The 25216-nt window shown below is 32.3% G+C and overlaps 1 protein-coding gene across 5 annotated transcripts in view; it reads right to left on the bottom strand.

Annotated features, from left to right (window-relative positions):
• The window catches only part of LOC125053082 (protein madd-4), a 219306-nt gene that overhangs the window by 177807 nt on the left and 16283 nt on the right, over positions 1-25216 (bottom strand). For all 5 annotated transcript variants that reach the window (XM_047654287.1, XM_047654290.1, XM_047654291.1 and 2 more), the window contains exon 2: positions 15541-15571. The gene's annotated coding sequence lies outside the window, so the exon portion shown is untranslated. The remainder of the gene's footprint in view (positions 1-15540; positions 15572-25216) is intronic.

The following is a 25216-nucleotide window of genomic DNA, read 5'->3' as shown; positions in this document are numbered from 1 at the left end:
TACACAAATTATATTAAAAATTCATAATAATATCTATAGCTATATTTATGAAACAATAAATAACGGATCGTTATAAAAAGGTCGATTTCATCAGAGTGGCAGATAAATTAATATATTTTGAAATATAGCCTCATCCCGCGGCTTTCTAACGATTAATCATAAATACATAATGTATGAGATACATTTTAATTTGCCCTTTAAAATATTATAAAGTGTGCGGAAAATTAATAGAGTCGTTTGTGTGGTCAGTGAAACTTAATATGAGCAGTGAACCAATATTTAACTTGACAGCAAAATATAATAAAAACCATTATTATTATGCAAATTTTTTACAATAATATACATCAACCAAATAACGATTTTGTGTCTTTAAAATGTTAGGAAAAAATTGATCTCATCTAAGTACCAATGACAATTTTATAATCGATTCATTTGAAGAAATAAACAATCCCGTTTCCCGTGCTACACGTCCTGTTTAGTCACGTGTTAATCTAATAAAACTGTGACCTGATGATCGCGTAGATTAAATAAATTATATTAAAAATGTATGAATGAAATTCATGCCAAACCAATTTGTTTAATTGTTTCCACATAGAAAGTCATCGTTTTACGACTTAAAGGGCAAAGGTTTATTTGTTTTATAACTCAACCTGTCATAATTCCGGTTTTAAACAACATAATAATGTATTTTGAACTATGCCCGAATACTTTGCAAAAGCGATGACTTTATTTAAAATATTTTTTTCCGACTAAAAGTAATCTACGACGTATATAAACAAATTTTTTAGCCGCTCTAGCACTCGCACAACGCTGAAAATACGCCCTTGTGTAGAGGATGCGATACTATACTCCTAATAGCGACTCCAGCTTAAATGTTGAGTTTTTGTATCCCAAGTATGATATCAGCGGTATGAAAAACGTCGGAGAGAAAGGCTCGCAAAAGCTCGCTCGCTTCAGAAGGTCTCCCGTCTAGATTAAGTGGTTACATCAATAAAAAATTCTACTAAAATATTGATATAGAAAATATTTGAATAGCTCTCACGTCGTAGGTCTTCTACATACCTGCTTTGTCGGAACTACTCGAGGTGGTTTTAGTGGGTATTGTTCACCCAGTCTCTGAATAGCAGAGATTTTGGCGTGGGTCGAGTCCCACATACCCCTGTTCAGAGGATGCGCAAATGTATTTCCACCTCGGATATAAAAAAAAGGTCTTCTACATACCTAGTAGTGAAATTTTAGTGCACATGGCGGGAGAGAATTGACCATTAGTCAGGTTTTTAAAAACCCCTATAATTTTCGGTAGTCAAAGCCGACAAAAGCCCACGTCGAGGTTCTGTAGCGCTTATAAAGGCGTGAAATACATGTATAATCCACATACATTTCTTCGTATAAAACACCTTTTTAATTCACAATATTTAGGTTTGTCATATCTAAACAAAATATGTTTTCAATAGCACATCTTTATTAAAAAATAAACACCTTCTTTTCCTCCTCCTCCTTTCGCCTTAATGATTTTTACTTAGCCTTATTTTCCTGAAAAACTTCCATAGAGTTCTAGCAATAATTTAAAAAATACTCGAATCTGTCCAGTCGTTTTCGAATGTTGCTCATAGCAACATATGTTGCGATTCAATTTTATTTGTCAAGAAAAAATAAATTAACCAAAAAATATTTAAAGTAAAAAATATTAAATTCAGTGGAAAGGACAAAGGACTCGTTGATAGCCCTTGTCGTTATTAGTAGAGCTCTACACACTAGTGGGTTTGAGAGGGTATTGTTGTGGAACTAGGTATTCTATACCAATTATGTGACTATGGCTCCGCTAGTGACCTATGTCTTGATAAGTATGAAGTCACTCAAGCAAGTAGCAACATCTTTTTTCTTTATAGGAAAGTGGGTAATTCGTGCCGAATTTCTCGTATAGGTAGGTATGTAGGTAATTGCGAAAGATCAATCTATTCGTGCTGGGGTTTGAACGCACGACCCACAACTACAGGTTTTAGGATGATGATGATGATAATGAAGCCATAACAGATGGTTATCATCTACTATATAGTAAATTCAGTTTAAGACGATTTCATAGACAAATGGTTTTCTACAGGAATATTTTGAACATGATTAAAACATTCATCATTAGATAGTACTAAAGTACATATATATTTAAAAAAATATAAAGTTACGAAGCCATAAGTAAGTTTGCCAGCGTTAAAGGTACACTGCTACAGGGACCAAACTTTTTAAATTTGTTATAATTTTCTTTTTAATATGTTTTATTATTACTTAGTAGGTTAAGAAAATTGTAAATACAAATTATACAGTATGTAGCATGATTAAAGAACTAAATTACAAACTAAATTACAATCTAGCCTATACAAAATAGCTAATAAATAATATTATTTTGACTTAATTTTCTACAATACTAATGAATGGCTTAAACTAAGGTAATGTTCATTAACAGTCTGTGTTCTCTAATGTTTTGACAATAATATGTTTCTGTGTCCGAGATAATTAAAAATAAAGAATAAATTATCTCTAAAATAAAATAAATGTTAAGTTGTATAAATAACAAATTACTAGGGACCACAAAGTGACAGACTAAATAGAGATTTCCCGCAAGTGTCGATAATTCAGTGACAATCTACAGTTACATATTGCTCTATTATCCGGCGCCTCTCGGGGCTTACAAACTTAATTACTCTGTGCCCTTTGGACCGAAACAAATCCAACTTAGCTACTCTGAAAATACACAACGCAGGTTAATTGAGTTATTAATAATGCTTTGAAATAATTGATTTTGAATTGAAAATTTATGTTCGAATGTCAAAAACATCTAAAAAGAAAGCAGAGGAAGGTGAAATCATGTTGAGTTGCATTGGCGGCTGAAAATGTGAAAATAATGACGGAAGACGAAACGTTGCGTTCGATTGTCATTGGTCAAAAGATGACGTATCATGTCACCGGTCAACGCGTATTGCACTAGAGATTCTGTTGACCAATCATAATCGAACGGAGCGCATTATCGTTTCTACATTTTCTCTCTAGACTATACAGCTTTACATTTCTTATGCATTTTTTTAAAACGAAATTTCGAGAAATCACTTTGTTTTTTAACTATATATTCTAAGCGCAATTATTAACATTAAGAAATCATTTATTATTCCATTTCTTTTAACAAGGTACTAATAGTGAACTTTCACAAGCGGCCTCTATCCGCTTGAATTCTGTTTACTTCAAATGTCGTATGTTAACATATGTTCTTAAGAACACTCTAAATCAAGCGCAGAGACTGGTCCAATACGCGTCTTCACCAATCGGAGACTGGGTGAGTCAAATTCCGTTCGAATTCGCTGTATTACTATTAACCTATACCTATACACCGCATAGTAACAATAAACAATGGAGGAACGTTACGGTTCACTCCGTAATCCTACGCCACAAAACTTTTACAATTAGACAACGTGTATTGGTTTAACTCCGTAATGACTGTGGTTAGTAAATATCGCGTATTTACTGTTCTGGTAGTTTCGGAGGTTGTATGTAGAAGTTAAAAGTGATGTTTATATTAAAAATAAGTTTTAGTGCCATACGTCTGTATGTATGTATGAAGTCTAGTATGGAGTTAAAGTTAATAAATAATTACGTTATACGGGTGTTTATTTTATCTATCTATTCATTTCGATTAAAAGTACGGATTTTACTATAATTTTGATCTTCAAAAAAGCCGTGTTGGCATAGTGTGAGACGCTCATCTCTGAAGTCGTAGTTTCGACCCAGGTGTGAAGGAAAACATCGCGAGGCATGGCATGTCTCAAATGACATTTGTCAGGCAGAAGGCTGATCATCTACTTGTGAACCTTGTCACAAAATTTCTGATTGTGATTGTCTAGTTGTGAACAAAATGTTTCGAAGAAACGGATGCAATCCCCATGTAGGGTTGTAGAGCTACTGGATTATTATATTTTAATTCGATATTTAAGACATTTGTAACTAAATAATCTAATAAATATATAAAAATATGCTAAAGTCTGCTACATCTTCAGACTTCAGTAATTCAGTAATCAAATAATCATACACATATTTTAAAGTTCTCGTTCTAAGATATAAACGCGAGGTGTTCCCATAAAATTTAAACTGTCAATTTATGCAAATCCGACAATTTAAATTCGATTTTTGATCGATACATTTGATGAATTATCGATTATATTGCCAACAATTATATCGACATCTATTAATTATTATAATTTGTTTGGGTCGCGGACATCAATGCCTTATGTTCCAACGAAGGCTATATTTTATCAGTGGCTATTTCAAATCTTGTTTAATGGCTTAGTACATGTTCAACTTATTATAAACAATATTTTCGGAACTATAATTATGTAACCGTCTAGCACTAACATGGTAAGTTCGCCGACATCGCATAATTAATTAGAAAATTATTCCTGCGCAGTATTACGAGGAATTGATTTATTTTGGAACTATGTTATATTCAAATCTTATTATAAATATAAATTGTTATTACAAATTTCAATAATGCAAGTCTTAGTATTACTTAAATGAATACAAAAAAGCAATAGATACAATCGAAGATTGCATTTTACACTGATACTTTGTCTCTAAGAACAAGATCGAAAAGTTTATCTATTGGGTTATGTAATATATATCGGACAATGAGTTAAACTGTGAACTTTAAGTTACACGTTAAAAATATCCTAATATTACAATATCCAGAAATGTTACAATTTTAAAAGGTTCCGATAACACAAAAATAAAAATAAATTAGCCTAAATTCGAGTAATATAATAAGAATTACACATTAAGTTTAATTCTTAACCTCCGACAGAGTGATGGTCTTTTCCAAATTCTTCCATTTGTCTCTCATCCTCGCTACTGCTTTCCAATCTTTACCCGCTATATCTTTTATTTCACCCATATTTCTTTTTGACCCATATGTCATCACAAACGCGAGCAATGTGACCCACCCATTTCCTCTTTAACTTTTTTTAGTGTGTTACCACATCTGTTATTTTTGTACGTATTACACTGTTTTTCACTTTGTTTTTTTAACCGTAGAATATAACTCCAATCTTCTTTAATAGCGCCTTATAAAAATCCACGTTTGGCATCACTTCATCGACAGTTCATGACTTCTTTATATACTCAACTTAGGTCGGAATTCAGAATTTATTTTAATGTCCAATTTTTTTTTTATGCTAGGTTTATTCTTCTGATTGTTACATCCGTTCCGTTTCCATCGTTTTATGCATTAATTTTAATGAATTTAACCTGTTTTCACTATGTTACATTGTATGAGTTTTTAAACGGGTATAAAAGCTCATTAATTTCCAAAGTTGTTAATTCGTGAAGCTCGCTTTTTCTAATAGATTAAAAGCGTGACTACTAGATTATAATATATTTACCATTTCTATGTTTCTATAATGTTGTCTATTTAAAATAAATCGGATTATTATGTTAATACATAACCTACATATGTTAACCGCTTCGGCAATTATCATCTAAATGTTATGATAATACCAGTGGGAAAACAAAAATTGTGAACACTATAAATCTTTGGGTACCGCCCAGCGTATTGCTATCTCTATCAACTTAAGAGGAATAGATAGATATAGAAATAGGCACGATATGTGAAACTTTGTAATATTTCTTTCCAAGAATTGTTATCTTAGTTCAAAGTGTAAAATCAGTTCTATTATACTGTTAAGTAAGCTATTCAATCGTATCTGATTTTGGATTCATTTATACTGTAAAGAAAAAGGAAGAAACCTGCTTATATTAAAAGGGAAATAAGTCTGTTTTACTTTAAGGTCATAAACCGACTTTAAATAATCCAAGGGAAGAAAAGGAAACCTTTTTTTATTGAAATCCAGTCCCAATTATAAAAAGTTTCGAAATACTTTCAACACTATCGAAAACATTTTCGTAGCGGCTAGGGGCTGTTTAAAATTAGTGCTTTATAATGCAAATTAATAATAATAAAATTTAAATTAATTCTACCACTTAACCTGCGACCTTTGAATTATTTTCCACGTGGTTGAATTATTTGTTGTTAAATAACTGGCATCTGTTGTACACGATATATCAGAAAATATAATTTCAAGTGAAACTTGCGAAGTTTCGAATTTTAAAACGATAACTTTCAGTGAAAGAAAAATATTATATGTCAGAACCAAAGCTCTACTGTCAGCTGCCATTGTCATTATATCATAGACATTGATAATGAATAGATAAAGAATAGCCTTGTAACTGCGCTTACAAAATCCTTGCGACATGGATGTTGGATATGAATTGAATTTTTGGATGGGACTAAGTTCTGAGTTTTATCATCGGACGTCGAGGCAGAATACGAAATTCCACCCGTATCACCTGGACGTCCGCCGTTCCACAACTAAGCGTTTTTCAAGGCAGTTTTTGCCGCGCACCACCACCATGTGGAACCAGCGGCCCACTGAACCGAACCAATTCGAACCAATTCGACTTAGGGTCCTTCAAGAAAAGAGCGTACCAATCCTTAAAAGGCTGGCAACGCACTCGCGAGCCCTCTGGCATTGAGAGTGTCCATGGGCGGTGGTATCACTTAACATCAGGTGAGCCTCCTGCCAGTTTGCCCCCTGTTCTATAAAAAAAACTCAAAAACGCTTTGATGATCAGAGGATTAGAGGTCCTACTAAAAGTGACTTAGCCTTCCTCACGCTCATAAAATGATCTTCGAGGCTAGTTAAGGCAATCAACCCTATGAATCATATATATTACCCTATATATCACCCAACCCTGAAAGAATCCAGAAGGCCCTTATAGAATGCTCGAAGGGCAAGCCCCCAACTCTGAAAAGCTACTACGAAGCTGATATGAACATTTCTTTAGTTATAAATTTATTCGTGATTCGTGTTACAAACAGAAAATATGTAATTCCATTACTGTTAATACAAGAGGAATTTCTCATAATCAAGGAGAAAATAAGAAAAAGAATTGATGAAAAAATAAATAAGCCGAAGTCAAAAGAGTAAACTTCGCAAATGTATTGTGAATTGAGATTACAGTTTGTTATGACGGCGGATCAATGATTTCTCTTTTTGTTCAAATAGACTATTTTCAGCCGATTGCGCAATAAAACATTGGTCTTATGTGCGATGTTCAGTTTTTTTTTAAAGACAATTCAGACCAATTGACCTAGTCCGATGCTAAGCTGGTGAAGCTTGTGTTATGGGTACTAGGCAACGGATATACATACATATTATAGATAGATATACATATAAATACATATTTAAACACCCAAGACCTAAGCACAACACCGAATGCTCATCACATCGATGTTCGTCTCAGCCGGGGATCGAACCCGGGACCCATGGATTCGCAGTCAGGGGTACTAACCACTAGACCAATGAGTCTGACCAAATTTCTTCAAAATTCACTTAAAAGTAAAAAAAACAATATTTACCCTCCCCCATAAGATCATCTTTTCATATACTAAAAACTATGCAGTATAATACAAAAAAGCTACTCCGTTTTGATATCTCAATCATCGCCGTTCCACGTATTTATCCGTATTTAAATCTATGGGATTTTCATTCTAAGAACTGTTTCAATTGCTTTAGATACCTCAGAAGCTTGCCGTATCCTCCATCTTACATCAAAGAGAATTCATGATCAATTCAGGACTTTCATTTAATATTTCATAAAAACAGGCGCGTTCTTGACATAATTTGTCCACTTTATAACCTCAATGCAAGCGTTTTCCGTGCATTTTCTCATTGTGTTTAAAAACCTTCTTAATCTATCTCAACAAAATCACGTCCCGTTTTAACAATACGTTTATTTATCAGGCTAATTGAGATGCAAAAGGAGTCTTATTTTAAAGGTTATAAGTTACAAAGTCGAGTAACCGTGAAATAAACGCTATATTCTCTCTAAGCCTCCTAAGTGATGCTTAGCGATGCTTCAGCTGAAAAACGTAGGCATGCAATAAAATTGAGAGAAGTGAAAATCAATAGGCGAGCGTACCTTACTGAAGGCACTTAAGATATCCTTAATTTTCTTAATAAGTTTCTATCTTAACCAGTTATTCATCAAGTAACTCTGTCTCTTAAGCGAAGAGGGGAAGGTATACAATCGATTGCGGTGCGTATGACTTAAGACTATTTGGAGGTGGGTCGATTCTTTATTTTATAAGGGTTGATACGTGTTTGATAGTGATAGAAAAAGCTTGTAGATAAATTGATAGTTGGATGTGATAGAATTTTGTTGGACGGCCTAGAACTTTGATGGATGAATTTTGATGACATCTTTGTTTTATAGAATTAAAGTGTTACATAGTTTTATCGTTATTAGTGTTAATTGAAATTAGTCATTGATAGTTTGTCAGCTTTCGTTTATATCTAATAATGATGCAACTGATGCTTTTGACTACAAATCAATGAACTAGAAACAGTAATTTAAAAGAAGCATATGCTTAGAAAAAAATACTATTAAAAATAAACCTGTATAAAAAAAACACAAGTTTTCATAAATTTAAAATAAATAGTATTGTTACTTTTTATATTGTATACTGTTTTTATTTAAATTTAGGGATATCAGTGTAAATGAAAATAATCTGAAAAATATATTCGTATAACAAGGTAACTTTATGAATTTTGATTTAATTCTCAAATTTTTACGAAAAATGGTTCCTCAACACCTTTAGTAACCATATTTAACCGATCCATAAATTACGCACCATAAAACCCCACTTACAAACCAAAAACTGTGACATGACGGAAAATCTGAATTTATTGCGAAAACTTTTCCAATAAGACGCCAATAATAGGATCTGAGATGATGTGAAATAGGTCAAGTATTGTTTGCTTTAACCACTGACTGATCATTATACTATGAACCGAAGATTCTTGATAAATTGGAAGCTTTTTATAATAGAATACAAATAATGCACTCGTGACCTCGTCTGTATTCTGATTTATTTCATAAAAGAAGAAATTCAATGTAGGTACATATCTATAGCCTTATTTATAATGAGAAGCCTCAAACCTCTATATATATAGTATTTTGTCTTTATCACCCTCGTGACAAGTTGAGAATAAATAAAAGTGACAGAGTTCCTATAAATAATTGAGTTCTTAGTATTCATGTTTGAATGTCTTAGTAAAATACATTTTTTAAATAATATTTTAATGGCTTAAGAGAACATGTATGTAAAAAACGTATTACATATCTTTAATTGATAGGTATATAAGCTTCGTAAACTTTCTAAACTTCCATATTTACAATAAATTTTCCTTGTAAGATACTGAGCTCGTGAACGCTTTTCCATTTGACACCATCAAATGGAAAAGATAAATGATAATCTTCAACATACTGATTGTTTATAACGTTGTCCTTACCAGTGAACGGGTTCATTAAATCTGTAACTAATAATTTAAAAGATCTAATCATATTCTGTGTAATAAATGTCAAAATATTTTTGTTTATATAATTCATAGAAGTTATATATTTAGATTAAAGATTCATTATAGATTATTAAAAAAAAATTTTTTCCTCTTCTTCAGACGTCGAGGCAGAATACGAAATTCCACCCGTATCAATTCGACTTCCGCTGTTCCACAACTGAGCGTTTTTTAAAGTAGTTTCTACCGCGCACCACCACTATGTTGAACCAGCTGCCCATTAAAGTATCCGACCAACTCGACTTAGGGTCCTTCGAGAAAAGAGCGTATCAATTATTTATACTGAATAACTATTGTTGACTAACATAATTTTTTGAAACTGTAAATATTTGATCTAAAAAGCGAGATATATAAATCATAAGTTATTGTAAAATTTTATAAAAATTAGTTCTGCGAAACTAAGAGTAAGTGGTAGGGGTAAATTTTCGGTGGAAAATTTATTACCTAACTTAACATCCTAGGAATAGCAATGTTAGAACGGTTTCTGTGAAATGGCAAAAGGTTTAAGAAGAAATAGAAGAGTCCTTAAGTTTATTCTTGAGAGAAAATCCAAAAAATAACTATTTTTGATAATTTTACTTTCAACAGACACTTTAAAATTTAGTAGTCAATCCATTTTTGATATGACCCACCGAGCAATGTTGGAGTAAAATAGTTCATTTGGGTAGTAAATTAAAGGTATTATATTTCTTATCTTATATTTCTGTTTAAAGTTGTACAAAATGTTACACGGACATAGATCAAATCTGAAACGTGACATTTTACTAATAACTTTTCACGCGAGAAAAATACAATTACCTACCGCCCTATAATAGTCTCATAATGTAGTAATTTCAGTTAAAGAAGCTAAAGAAGTTTTATCGGAACTTTTTGATTTTGAACGTGAACTTTTGAACTTTTGAATTTTTTTTGATATTACGACTTTCTCTTAAATAAGGTATAGATTACGTAGACAACAGATAGCTATTTATGGATGAATCTCTTTAAAAAATCTTTCTGAAACACTTTATAAATGGTTAGGTTAACATATGAGCTGTCCACTTAACTCGTTAACATGCCAAGGTCAACTTCTAGTCCAATTAGCTGAAGTGGCCTCAACCCTAAAGTTAAATGTAATGGGGTCACAAACTTTGTTGCACTGTTTGCTGTTTTGACTTTGGAAAAAGTGTTTATGAAGGTCAAAAGGATAAAACTAATTATACCTTTTTGTCCGTGTAGTAGATTTTATAGCCGTGTCTGCGAAAAATATGGACGTAAAGGACACTTGTCGTTGTCAAAAGCTCGAGGGTCGGAGGTTAGATCCAAGGGTCTTGAATATACGTGGGCATCGCTCGCTTTAACACAAGTTTTTAATTGATATTATTACAAAATATATATACAGTTACTGTATAAAAATGCTCCAAATCCATTTATTTATTAGTAGATACTACAAACAAAGGTAGAACGGTCTTATTCATAAAAAAATAAAATTTGTCTTTGTCACTTTTTTTAATTTATTTTTTTATAGAACAGGGGACAAACTGGCAGGAGGCTCACCTGATGTTAAGTGATACCGCTCCGCTGACCATGGACACTCAATGCCAATGAGCGCTCGCGAGTGCGTTGCCGGCCTTTAAAAAATTGGTATGTTCTTTTCTTGAAGGACCCTAAGTCGAATTGGTTCGGAAATACTTCAGTGGGCTGGTTCGACATAGCGGTGGTGCGCGGTAAAAATTGCCTTGAAAAACGCTCACTCAACTCAATTCAACTCAATTCAATTCTAGATTTGCAGGAAGCTGAAATAAAATATATTAGAGAACGTCCCTATTTGCGTGGGGCGCTCTGTGCTATATTTTTCGTCTATCGAGCAACCCACGCTTTTTCACAATAATACCAGTATTTTTTGTTCATTACCATTTTCAGCCTAAATTAGGAATTATTTTTCACTTTTTAGTTTGAAGTGCTTTAAAAGCGTGTTTTTTAGTTTTTTTTAACTATATCTATTTTTTCGACGAGACATCGTGCGGAACGGACGTGTGTGACCCTACCCTCAGTAAATTTTAAAGTGTAACTACGTGTTCTAACTATTTATTGTTGTTTTTTTTGTGTAAACTAAATTTCGTCTAATAATAATAGTATGTATAAAAATAATGCTCAACATAACTTAATAAAAAACTAGGCTACAAGTTTATGTTGTATATTCATGACATATGACTAAAAATCTATAAAAAAAATCTGTTGTCTGTAAAGTCTGTTTACTGACGATAGTTGAACGTGACAACGTCATAATGAAATACTGATGGAATGGTTGCATTTTACAAAAGAAAATTTTAATTTAATTTCTTTGATAGATATTTTGTATGGATATAGAGAAGGAGGTAAATGGAAATTACAATTGAATTGACCAAGGTACATTTATTTGTACGCATAAATACAATTATGTCAATTTAACGAACGAACGCTGGCGAACGCGCTCGTTCCGAGGTCTCGCTTGCACTTCAAGCATTAAATGGAACGCCTCAGAGCGAGGTAACGCCGCATGCGTCATGTTTTTTCGTGCGAGCAGCCGGCTCCATCGAATTATAAGACGTTGTCACGTCAAAAATCCTCTTTACTAAGTTTAGCGTGATCAAAAAGTTCGCAAATTGTATTAAGTGAAGCGTTAGTTTTCATACATAAAACATTTACGCATCTTGCTCATAAAATATTTATTCTTCTTTGAAATTATTGTGAAAGATTTTTTAGTTTTGTTATTCTCATAGCTCACCCGAAACATAGTAAGTTACAAAAAATCTTATAAAAGAAAACGAACTAAATCTCGTTCCATCTTTGGTGATAAACTATAGCTCAAAGATGTTTAGTTTATGTCTAAAAGTGAACAGTTGTATAACGATCATGTAACAAAAACACGTGCAATACATACAATCCAATTGTCAAGTTAATAGAATGAACTTGACGTTTGGCATTCCACGACAGAACGCTTTTGAAGGTACTTAACCGTTACCACATTCTGGAACTATATGTCATTCCAGATATTTTCGAATCTTACAATTTAGGAACTTAAGAAGCGCTCATTGAGTGTAAAATTAGTATATATCGAATACATATGAATAGTATTCAAAGTTCGTATCGTTGGAGCTGTTAAATACGACATATATACCTTTTCAAAATATATACGTATTTGTAAAATTTATTTCATATGGCTTCACAATTTCAATTAGAATAATATGCATAAAATTTGATTAGTTGCGCCATTAAAGCGTCCATAAAATATTTTTATTTGTTATAAACTTAATTAATATTGAAATGAATTAATAACTGTCACACTGTTTGCATTCATTCTCATAAAATTGTGTTTTATATAACTAGAATTGGAATGGCAATTGTATTCTTGTTAAATTAATACCATTAGTTTGACTTTATAATGAGATGGTTATAATTTCTTTAACAGCGATAATATAATATAGATTCGACTTCGATTTTGTTAAAAAAGGTATAAACGGTTTTCTTTTCTTCTTCTGGTGCCATTTTATTGTTGAAGGTTGGTTGTTAACTGCTGGAATTGCCGGGTATCTTGCGCTAGTCTAAAAAGTTCCTCGGCAGATGTGATACAGGTCCACATTCAGCAACCACGACTTTTTTCTTTTACCAGTCCATCTTGCCTTGAATTTTACCCATCAGTATGAGCTGCAACAAGTCGTATCGGTGATAACCCAAAACGTGTCAGAGAAATGCAATTTTCCGTATTTTAACAGTCTGTATAAACTTTCGTGTCGTCCCGATTCGTTGAAGGACTCTTTCATTCTTCAATCTCTGGATACAGCTGATGCGAAGCATGCGACGGTAATACCAAATCTCAAAATCTTCGAGGCATCTTTTTGGGTTAATAGTCAATGCCTCAGAGCCATATAATGCTACTGGACTGCTAACATTATATTATTAGATCTAGTACAAAATTAAACCACAGTTATTTACGTACAATAACAACTTTTGAAAGTCTCATCAAGTAAATGTATCCTTTACCATACCAATAAAGTACCATTGGGAGCATATAATTAATAAAATTACATGAACATACAAAGTCCATTATATAGTACTTTGCTATCATTTGTTGGGTCCCTTTGAGGTTTTTACCCCAAATTGTACTCTAATCGACCGCTTGTTTACTTAAGTGCGTGCTGTTGTATGTCACTACATAAAGCGGTAATCAAAAAGCTCAAAGAATAAAGTACTTCAAAATATGCAACCTTTATCTATATATATAAAAATGAAACCCGTTTTCTGTTGTCACGACATAACATGAAAACGGCTTGACCGATTTGTCTGATTTTTTTTGAATAATATTCCTTGAAGTACGAGCATGGTTCTTACGGAGAGAAAAATTAAAAAAAATGGGTGAAAAAGTCTAAAAACTATTTTTCTATATTCCCATACAAAATATTCGTTATAGTACTTAAAAGTCAATTTGAACTTTAATACCATATCATAGAGTTCAAGTGTTAGTTGAGGGGTTCCGGTAAGGTAAATTTTATTTTTTGACATAATGTATTTGTTGTCTTATCAACTTTCTTTTTTTTATCTTACTAGCTAGACCGGTGTTGCGAATAGCAGAATAAGTATAATATTTATAATTAATAAAGAACCGACTGTTAGGCGGTACGATGTTCGCCAGGCCAGCTAGTTTATAATAAAAATTGTCCTGAATACCGCTAGAATTCAAATGTAGAACATAATTTTTAACTGCTTACATTCATGGGTATAGTTTTAATTAGTGTGCTTTATAAGTAGTCATTAAAATCCTTGTTGGGTTCCTCACATAGGAAAGTTTTTATATTTTGACATGACCTAAACTGACCAGACCACAGAAATGTATGAAACTAAAAAACTTCGTGCTCGTTTAGAAAATAACGCAAAAATTTATTTAACACAAAGCTCGCTTTTTTACTTAAACAATCACTAATCAGCAAAACAGATGCCTAGTATGAGTTATTACTTTTCAATTATTTTATTAGCGACTTAAATATGCATACTTTTGCACCTATAAATGTTATATTGCCTTAACTCGTTAGTGAAAATCGCTCGAACTCAGGCGCCAGATAAAACAAGCCAGTCACCATGAAAGGGTGAATTTCTCAGCGATTTTGCTGAAGTAAATATTAAAATTCACTTTCCGTTGATTATAGAGAAATACGCGTCATGGTGATGCGATACAAGTATTCATTCAATTAGTTTTCTTAAGATTCTTATTCAGGTGTTTATTTTATTAAATGCTAAATAAATAAAATGTTTTATTCATATAAATATTCAAAATGGATATTCCTCCACTTCGTCATAGATTAAGTCAAAGTGCAACCTCTGTTTAAAAGACAATATTTTACAACAAACAAAAATAAAAATCTTCTATCGCGAAAAAATCACACTAAGGGTCTGTTTCACAATGTATGGATAAAGTACCAAATAGCTATTTAACACATAAATTATTTGGAAGGTAAATTGTGCTATTTGACATTCCCCGGACTCATAACTTATGATGGACTTTATGTGACGAATAACGCTATCTGACAGTCGCGAAACGCAACAATAGTGTTTATTCTACCAATGAGTTATAAATAGCTTATTTGGAACTTATGTAGAACTTATCCGTACATTGTGAAACAGTCCCTAAGTAACTCTGTACCTACGCGGTATTTTTAATTCAAGGAAAACGATATGAATCCCTAGCAAAATTAATTAAAGCGATTCCAGCAGTTTGAAGCATTAAATTTTCTTTTAAAACAACTTTATAAGACTGTTTATTTTTAAATAAAGTTTTTCCATAAAAAATTAACTCGTTGCTTCATAAAGCGGCGTTCTCCGTTGTTTAATCCTCAGCGGCGAAATAAGATATTAGATTGTATTTTCTTTTCGTATTACTTGACAAAAAGTAAATTATGTAGTACTAGTGTATAATTACTATCCTAGCTCAACAGCCTTATTCAGGGTCTTTTTATTTTAAAAGATACAATACAATACAAAACACTGATAACAATTAGAGGTATGTTAAGATCCCTCTTTGAGTCACACAAAATATATTCTAAAATCAAAAGTTTTAAACGTCATTTCACAATACCTGATTTTGCGTTGTAGGCCGAACCTTATACCTGGAACAGAAAAAGTTATTTAAAATTTTCTGCTACAAAGTTTATGTATTTATTTAATTCATAATCATACAGCTAACAAAAATTATATATAATAACAAACAATTACATTAAAACTGCCAGAGATGGAATACATAATATTTACCTACAAAAAGGTTCAAAAATTTAAATTCAAATTCAAATTCAAAAATCATTTATTCACGTAGGTAACACAATGTACACTTGTGATTCGTCATTAAAGAAATATATATTAATGCTTCTAATTTTACATTTACTGCCAGTTCTCAAATCAAGGGCGTAGAACGGAAGAGAAGAACTGGCAATAAACTCTCCGCCACTCTTTTTAATCGCCATGTTTTTTTTTTACACAACGTTTGTAAGGAGCTGCAACCATTACACCATGTTCCACATGACATCTTAAGTAATTAATAATAATAACATAAATTAAAAACAAAGACTTGCAGGAGCATGGTGAAATAGGAGCACGCACTTACATTCTCGTGGGAACAACACGCAAACACATAGTCGAAATAATTAACATCACCGCATACACGAATTCAAGTACGACCAGTCACCACAAGTAGCACCCGTTCACGAGTATGACGCATGGCCAGCCATCGGCCCCCTCGCCATATTTTAGGGAGAGAGACAACCCGACGCATGGACGCCGCCACAAGCAATGACATTTAAGCGAGCATGACGATCCTTGAAATGTGGACTTGGCTACACCCTTTTACAAAGGGAAAAAACAATAAAAATTATTCAATACATTTAACTAAGAGATACGTAATTTGGCTGTGTTGTGTGATGGTGAAAAAGTGAGGGTAAGTACTTGAAGGTGTGTATGTGGGGTATGCTCATGATGCAGCATAAGCATATTCCGCGATAGCTTAAACAAGTAAATATTGGTCGTTGTATGTCCGGGCTGCGCGATAGAAAACTGAGCTTTTTGCATAGTTAGTGTTGATGTATTGTTATGAAGTAACAAAATAGGTCTGGACATTCACAATTGTTACTCTCACACTAATAAACTTTCTTTTAACTACTTTATTGCACATAACACGTGTAGGTTTTGGTCGTAATTAGAATTAGAAAGAATTAATAGAAATTTTAAATTTAGTGAAAGTGAGAATTTCATATATATAGTATGACACTGGCAATAAAAGCCATATGTACAATTGTTCTTTCCTAAAATCTCGAGGAAATTCGGCAAAATCCAAGCTCAAATCGTGAATTTGGATCCCGTGCCATACCGGATATTGGTAGCACGCTGTATTTACTGAGCCATCGAGGTGCTTCCGCTATTTGGAACGACCTATTTTTCATTTTTACGATTTTTGTTTATTAAATTCCACTTTAAAGGTCGTACATTTTACGTTATTTGTACGATACGTTACTACATTTTTAAACAATTTGAAGCTGAATATGAAAAAAAAATATCCATTTTATCATTGGATTTTAGTTATGTCTACCAAATCAAATCGAAATTTATGTAATCGCCAAGTTTCGGTTTACTAGGAAATTGTAGGAAACTGCAACCATTACGCCATGGTTTTTATCCTACTAATATTATAAACGCGAAAGTTTGTAAGTATGGATGGATGTTTGTTAACCCTTCACGTAAAACTACTGAATGGATTTTCATGAAACTTTACAATAATATAGTTTATACATCAAAATAACATATTTATAAAGATATTGTGTGAATTGTCTAATATATCAAGTAAGTAGGTAAAAATCTACGATCTGCGAGCTATTCTGGCGTGCGCTGCCAAAATCGCTAGAGATACGCAAATCGTAACGTATGATGGAAATGTTTATCTTAAATAGTCCCACAAAAAAGCCCGCCACGGTAAATTTTGTGTTTGTTTTTTTATTGGACAATTCACACCAATTGACCTAGTCCCATGCTTAGCTGGTGAAGCTTGTGTTATGGGTACTAGGCCACGGATATACATACATATTATAGATAGATAGACACATAAATACATATTTAAACACCCAAGACCTCGGCACAACACCAAATGCTTATCACATCGATGTTTGTCTCAGCCGGGGATCGAACCCGGGACCCATGGATTCGCAGTCAGGGGTACTGACCACTAGACCAATGAGCCGTCAAATACCTATGTCTATATATCTATATCTTATGTGTTAGCCATTAAAGCCAAAATAGCGAACCATAACTACGATAATAATTGATTTGTCAAATTCTCATTTGGTAGTAATAAATTGAATCCTAAATGAAAATAGATACTTTTATATCTTCTGGTATTTAAAGTAGATGAAATATGTCTTTCACGCTACATCATTTGGACAAATGTTATTTTAATCATGCGCAGACGAAGTTACCAGCTAGTGATAGCATAAATTCTAAAATAAATTGGTTATAAATTTGTAATATAAAATTTTGTCAAAACAATAGAGGAACTATGGACATAAATTTTAAACTTTCGTATTGGTCTTTAGTTTCAGTGGTCTATTATTAAAGTTTTAGTTCAACTTCTTCAAAAGCCGCCATTATTAATCGGCTAGACTTGAGCCAGGGAACTTTGAAATTAAACCTTTAAATGGAGAAAACAAAGTTTATTTTGTGAGTATTACTGGACTTATTACATTATTGAAATGAAAAGTTTTATTGGATTTTAATTGCTGTAGTTTTAGCGACATTTCGAGTGCATTACAACAATAGTTTTCAGTTATGTCTTAAGCACAATAAATTTAATGATTTATTCTAATTATTCGATAATTTTTGATTTTTATAGACAAGTAGCCTGTTTTTTTGTTCTGTGCCTGATTTTTTGATATGTCATCTCCCAGATTTTTTGGTTTCCATTGATATGCCGATTGAAATTTTAAGATGTGACTATCTCGCGATTTTTGCTTTCACCGAAGGAGCAAGTCAAAAATACGCACATAGAACGAATAATCTATTGGTGCAGAGCCGTGAACTCACTTTTCGAACTCACACAGCGGTTTTCGCAGCGGCGGTCGCTCTGAAATCAGTCGTGTAGCAGTCATTTTATGCGAAAACCGCTGTGTGAGTTCGAAAAGTGAGTTACAGAATCGCAGGGCAGGACCGAAAAAAAGGCAAACAATATTGTACATAATTTAATATATCTTAGATTTCAGCTGTCCTATTTAGGTTTCTGTGTACGAAAAGTACACGCTTCAACGCAATAGCAGTCTCTAATACTAAACTTTTACTTTCGTCTTGCCCATGAAAATTTAACATTATAGAATACAATTATTATATATAGGTGTAAGGACCCAAACTTGGATTTTGGTGGCTAGCCAGTTTAACCCTCCAATGGTTGATGTTGAAATGTATCAAGATTCAAGATGAGAAATCATCGTATTGATTTCTATCGCAGAATGTAGATGTCGCTACAAATCTGTCGATAAAACCGTTTCAGTAACATCGAATGCTTTACAACCAAATTAGGATTTTCACACTCTGGGATAAAAATTTAAGCAGCTGTCCTAAATGCATGCAGTAGCGCCAACAAGTCAACTAACAGTAGTAAAGTTTACGACCATCATTACATTTTTACGACATCGTTAAACACTATTTATAGTTAATTAGGAGTTAAACTTCGCGGTTCATTCATTCGGTAGGTTTGAAGTTCAACTATTAAATTTTAATGACTTTTTCGATATTGTTTGACGAAATTATTGTACAGTTAGTTACATAGACTTTAAATTAAATTCTTTCACACACCCTTACACATATTCACACACCCACAACCACTAATGCTTTAGTTTTCTTTTATTTATTTTTTTGTTTGTTTTGTTTGTTACATCTCTATGTATTATAGGCACCAGCCTCTCACAAAGATGGTCAATACCAACAAAATATTAACTTGTAAAATGCAATACTGTGTAGAGGCAAAGAAATATAGACGTTATGTAGAGAAAGGAGTAAACGTTTTATTACTAAGGAATGCAATTCTACTAAAATATGTATTAAAAATTGTTTTGCGTAACCCTTGATGTAGACTTGTATATTAATTTGATAAAAAAATAAAAATATCTATGTATTAAAATAACACTATGTTATTACCGTTCTATGTTTACATATTTAGTCAGAATCGTTGTCGCCTGTGGTGGTGGAAACTGTATTATAGATCGTGGGCTAATGTTTTGTTAAAGATCATGCTTAGTAATAATTTAATTGCGGAAATATGGTACAAAAATATTATAGTGGTACAATCTAACTATGCATATTCTGCCATATAATGGCGTGCAAATTGGTCTTACATATTTAAAAGGTAGAATTTTACATAGTAGTTACATACACATTACAATATCAATCATATCATCATAGTCAATTCTTATATTATTTTATCACCACATGACATTAATTAAATATATTTTTTTATTACACATCGTTGCAGAAACATAACATAATTGAAATAATAAAATGAAGAGGAGTGCAACTGGCGGCCTTATCGCTTTCGAGAAATCTCATCCAAGCAACCACTCATTATCATATACATTATCAAATTAATATTAATTATAATGTTTCACTCAAAAAATCATTAATATAATTATATTAATATATTTTCTATGAGTAGTATGTATATAAAGTATTTTTTTAAAACTCTAGGATAATTAAATATTTTTAGTAAATCATTGATTGATTGACAAGAAGTGATTTTCTTTTACAATTCCAGATTAATGTTTGAACCAATTTCTTCCCATGTATAACTTCGGCAGTTGTCGTTTCTCGTTGACTTAAAAATATTTATGTTTTTGTGAACGAATAAGGACATTTCTTAATTTCTTCTTAAAATTGTGTTTCCGAGTAAACCAATGGTAACCATGGTATCAAATACGGGCTCTTATCCACGCTTTGAAAGGTCGAGATTGTGTCCTATTTTTTGCCATAATTAAAAACAAATAAGTTCGATAAATGACAATTTCTTATCAAGAAAACTAAGATCGCATTCTTAATTTCCATCTCATTATAAAAAAGCGAAATAAAGGATTATTTAAACCACATTTTAAATTGGATATTATTCCGTATTGTGCGAATAATTTTAAACAATTCTGAAGCGGCGTTCCAATTAGAGGCGGGAGCTGTTACTGAAATAAACAAGAACAAAACACGGATAAGTACGAGTCTACTATACGTGGTGGTTCCGTAAGTGATTCACGTAGAAAACATAAGAAAAGTAGAAATAAATATGTGTGAAGACCATATGTATGTTAAATTATTATTACAATATGTCTTCCGAATTCCTGCCTATATTTCCATAGAACATAAGACGGAACAGTATAGTAAGAAATAGTTAAAAATTTAGGCCCATACTTAATGGGATCGTAAAAATGAAAGCAAACGCAATTCTATAATTTTATTACATTACTTGTAGTTCTTATTATTGGCCTAACTTATATTGATTGCCATCTAAAATATAAAAAAAAACACATTGTAACATAAGAAATGTAGTGATGTATTTTTAAATATACTTATTAAGTCTATTTAGGATTCCCAAGGACCTATTTTAATATTGAAAATGTAATAAGTCTAGTATATTAATGTAATAAGTGTAGTACTTTGAAAATGTCAAATCTTAAAAAAATCTAATCTTATCTGGAAGATTGTGATTGCAAATTCAATGCGTACAAAAGGACAAATGACATCATATTAAAGTAGTTTATTAGTTTACAAGTAATATGCAGGCATATTAAAAAATACAAGAAAGGCAAGAAAAGCATTTTCTTGTATTGTTGTATTTGCAATGCCATATTTTCTTGTATTAAATACAAGAAAATATGGCATTACAAATTCTACACATGTACATTATATTAGAACATAATAATCGTACAAGCTTGGAAAACCTGCAAAAATAAAACGCAATATTAAAACTAAAGCTAAATAAAAACTTCGAAGCTTAAATCTCATTAAGAGCATTATAAACATTTTTGCGTTAAGTAGAAAGATTGTTGTAAAAATTATATTGTAATATATAATAGTAAAAAAAGTTGTAAGAGAGAGCCATAGAAGCGAATGTAGACATTTATTTGAGCTCAACTTATGTATGCAACACTTTTAGTAGTTAAACAAACAAGGCTCCACAACTGAGCGTTTTCTAAGGCAGTTTTTGCCGTGCACCACCACTATGTGGAACCAGCTGCCCACTGAAGTATTTCCGAACCAATTCGACTTAGGGTCCTTCAAGAAAAAAGCGTACTAATTCATGAAAGGCCGGCAACGCATTTGCGAGCCTTCTGGCATTGTGAGTGTCCATGGGCGGCGGTATCACTTAACATCAGGTGAGCCTCCTGCCCGTTTGCCTCCTATTTAATAAAAAAAAAGGCGCAGCATTTCGAATTAGTTCGGACATATTTAAATGTATACTAAAATAATTTTAACACTTCTGGTAAAAAGCAATAATAAGGATAAACAAGCCGTAGGTATAGAAGACTTTAATTTCTAGAAACTCTAGGATTACAAATAAATTTAAGGAAAAGTTAACAATATTATACAAAAAAGCAAGTTAATGTTAATGAAATTTATAAATACTTTGAAGAAGATGTATCATGAAGTCCTTAGTATATGTGACTCAAATACAGCACGTGTACGAAATATTAAAAATAAGTTAGAAATAGCATTTGAAAGAATACATCAAAGGAACTCTAATAACACGACGAAATAACACGTTTTTACAGTTCGTACGAAATTGGACGGTACTTGCTCGAGTAATGTATTAAGTGATTGTTCAGCGGAGGCTTTGTGCCGAATTGTATACCCTATTGTACTCCTAATTATGATGATGGAAAAACTATTTTTCTTTGAATTCAATTGTATACATTTTGACAGACAGTTTATCTGTATATTTTCATTATTATCGCAAACGTCCATTTTCTAATTCATATGAAATATGTCAAACCCCATTTTGACATTCTAAAAGGACTAATTTGACAACGCTTTAAGAGCTTAACTTATAACTATTAATAAGGACGTATTGGGTATATTCGTGATTCAAGTCAAGTAATGAGCAGTGTAGGCCTAGTGGCTTCAGCATGGGACTCTCATCCCTGAGGTCGTAGGTTTGATCCCGGCTGTGCACCAATGGACTTTCTGTCTATGTCATATGTATACTCGCTCGTACAGTGAAGGAAAACAAAGTGAAAAAACCGGCATCCCTTTGACCCAAAAAGTCGACGGTGTCAGGCACAGAATGTTGATCACATATTTGAAGATATACAGAAATCTGAGGCCCAGACCTAAAAGGTTTTAGCGGCATTAGTATATATAGGTGATAAGTAAGTTTAATAAACTTTATCGTACATGATTTAATATATTGTTCAGTTTTTAATTTATTATATTCATTATTCCGTAATAAATCAATCGCAAAAATGTATTCAATAAATGATGTGGATTACACGTTTCGTTAATAATGATAGTGAAAGATAATTATTATATCCAGCATTTTGCTGACCACATCATAATACAGTTTTAAATCGACATTTTATGATATTTATTTTATCTATAATATGTCGGTGTATTTGCTTATTACGTGTACGACACGATCTACAGTTTACGTATGGTTTTAAAACTAGATCTTAATTGTATGCTATTCCTTTGAATGTTATCCTTTCTTAACTGTGTATAATATAGTTTCCTTATAATCTAAACTATTCCATAGCATTTTATTAATTTGAAATTGAACAACATTTATTTATTTATTAGGCTCCAGGCGACCTTATCACTAAAAAGCGATTTCTTCCAGGCAACCCTAGTATGAAAAAAAAACCTACTGATGGTAAAGTATAAGTGCCTAAAAAACTATAATATATAAAATTATAAGACTTGAATTATACTTAACTAAAATGTAAAAAAGTAAAAGCACGTTGGGTTTTCATTTTCCCATTTCTCCTTTTATAAATAATTTTCTACATTACGCATATTTATTATAATATTATTTTGAACTGTTTGCCGTATAAATGGCAGCGTAGTACGTAGAAGTCTAGACAATATTTCTAAAGAACTCTTATCTAATTATGCCACTGGGATATATATAGGCTTAGCAGAGTTAAAATCAATATTATCTTCTTTACAGTCATCATATTTTAACAAAACCTACAGCATTTTACAACAGGATTTGGAGGAGGCCTTTGTAATGTAAATATTCAACTTTATTTAAGTTAATTATTTCGATATTACACATTCTAGCTTAAGCAAAATTGTATCCTGTCTGAATAAAGGCTTATATTATTACTAGGACTAGAGAAACTAATAAGGGGGGGGGGGGTGATTATATCGTATATATTCATCTTCAAATTCTTATTACTACTACTATTTATTTTATTACAAAAATAATAGAGAAGTACCAAATAGATTAGGAATATAAAGAAACGTAGGAAGTCTACTCCCTGCTGCCTGTCATAATACATTTCCGTCCCCAAATCGAGCAGAAACATTTAAATAGAGATTTATGAAAATTAATTTAGCAAAAAAGGTATTTCGAGTCGGAGCGTGGCCTTGTGACAAAGGCGAAATAATGAAATTACTTGAAAATTAAAGTGATTCAATCGCGTTCGGAATTTCAATTGGCAATGCTATGTGCTACCCTTCTGGCTCTCAATTGGCTTAACTAGATATTAAGTTTTATTACTAATGAGATTTTATTAATTATTTAATAGCTATATAAATAGTTAGCTTTTAACCATCGGTTAAGCAATATACTAAAACATATTTCGAGTCAAACTGTGGGTAAAATACATGAACCGTCTTTGAATTTGGTTGTAATTGTCTTTCGTTGCCCATACTCACTGTCCTGTTATAAAACACTCCCTTCTTAGGGAAATTTATATTATATATGTCTAGGAATTAAATATTGCCCTGTGTAATTTATTCTTTATAATTCTAGATACTAAATCTAATAAAAAATATATAACAGCACTGTCAAAATACTAATAGGTAGAAAAAGGACTAAGTTCACAAATTACACGTAAAAATTAAACTTAAAGTGATAATGTGCAGCCTTGCGATTCTGTAACTCACTTTTCGAACTCCTACAGCGGTTTTCACAGCGGCGGTCGAAAAATAAACTACAAACTCCATCCTTATCAGAATGCCAAATCGTAAAATGACTGCTTTACGACTGATATGAGCGCGACCGCCGCTGTGAAAACCGCTGTGAGTGTTCGAAAAGTGAGTTGCAGATTCGCAAGGCTGAATTGATAATGTAATTAAGTGGTAGTCCAAATGCATTAGAGGTGCTCAGGTCGTGTTGGAAGTACCTGAAGACGTAAATATAGTTGGTCTAGCCCATCCGGCTTATATGTGTCGAGACATGGGAATTGGTTTCCATATTCCCAATGTGTCAAAATTGACATTTACCTTCAAAAAGAAATGTAAAACTACTAGTTAATATCCGTAAAGCGATTCTGGAAATAGTGAAGACGTTCATAAACTTTATACACATTCAAACATTAATAAAACATTTATTTAGAATGTGACGGAATTTCAAGATTCTAATCTAAAACCATTCTCACTATGTAATAGACAATAATTACAATAAATTAACACTAATTCATCAAAGATAAACGTTGATTTCATCATTTGATAAACTTTATACTAAATAAACGACCCACCTGGTTTCAAGGTGGCCCCATAAAGAATAAATTTGTAATTTA

The sequence above is a fragment of the Pieris napi genome, chromosome 10, assembly GCF_905475465.1.
Source record: "Pieris napi chromosome 10, ilPieNapi1.2, whole genome shotgun sequence".
NCBI lineage: Eukaryota > Metazoa > Arthropoda > Insecta > Lepidoptera > Pieridae > Pieris > Pieris napi.
The sequence above is the reverse complement of the archived record's forward strand: the minus strand, read 5'-3'. Positions and strand labels throughout refer to the sequence as shown.